The 945-nt window shown below is 52.0% G+C and overlaps 1 protein-coding gene across 1 annotated transcript in view; it reads left to right on the top strand.

Annotated features, from left to right (window-relative positions):
* Positions 1-945, top strand: part of PHIP (pleckstrin homology domain interacting protein) — a 119,850-nt gene that overhangs the window by 93,702 nt on the left and 25,203 nt on the right.

Raw genomic sequence — 945 nt, forward strand, 5'->3', positions numbered from 1 at the left:
CAGTACTCCAGGTGGGGTCTCACCAGAGCAGAGTCGAGGGGCAGAATCACCTCCCTCCACCTGCTGGCCACGCTTCTTTTGATGCAGCCCAGGATACAATTGGCCTTCTGATCTGTAGCCCTTCCCATGTCCACTGATGTAGTCACTCCATCATAGAAGGCCACCAAGTTGGTCAGGCAGGACTTGCCCTTTGTGAAGCCATGCTGGCTGTCTTGAATCACCTCCCTGTCCTCCATGTGCCTTAGCATAGCTTCCAGGAGGATCTGCTCCATGATCTTCCCAGGCACAGAGGTGAGACTGACTGGCCTGTAGTTCCCCGGGTCTTCCTTTCTTCCCTTTTTAAAAACGGGGGTTTTTTTTCTCCTTTTCCAATCAGTGGGAACTTCACCGGACTGCCACGACTTCTCAAATACGATGGATAGTGGCTTAGCAACTTCATACGCCAGTTCCCTCAGGACCCACGGATGGATCTCATCGGGTCCCATGGTCTTGTGCACCTTCAGGTGCCTTAGATGGTCTCAAACCTGATGTTCTCCCTCAGTGGGCAGCTCTTCATTCTCCCAGTCCCGGCCTTTGCCTTCTGTGTCTTGGGCGGTGTGGCTTGAGCACTTGCTGGTGAAGACCGAGGCAATAAAGTCATTGAGTACCTCCGCCTTCTCCATGTCCTGGGTAACCAGGTCTCCCGTTTCATTCTGGAGAGGGCCTACATTTTCCCTTGTCTTCCTTTTATCCCTGATGTACCTATAGAAGCTTTTCTTGTTGCCCTTGATGTTCCTGGCCAGATTTAATTCTATCAGGGCTTTAGCTTTCCTAACCTGATTCCTGGCTGCTCGGACAATTTCTCTGTATTCCTCCCAGGCTACCTGTCCTTGCTTCCACCCTCTGCAGGCTTCCTTTTTGTGTTTGAGTTTGTCCAGGAGCTCCTTGTTCACCCATGCAGGCCTC

The sequence above is a fragment of the Pygoscelis adeliae genome, unplaced genomic scaffold (assembly GCF_000699105.1).
Source record: "Pygoscelis adeliae isolate BGI_AS28 unplaced genomic scaffold, ASM69910v1 Scaffold57, whole genome shotgun sequence".
Lineage (NCBI taxonomy): Eukaryota > Metazoa > Chordata > Aves > Sphenisciformes > Spheniscidae > Pygoscelis > Pygoscelis adeliae.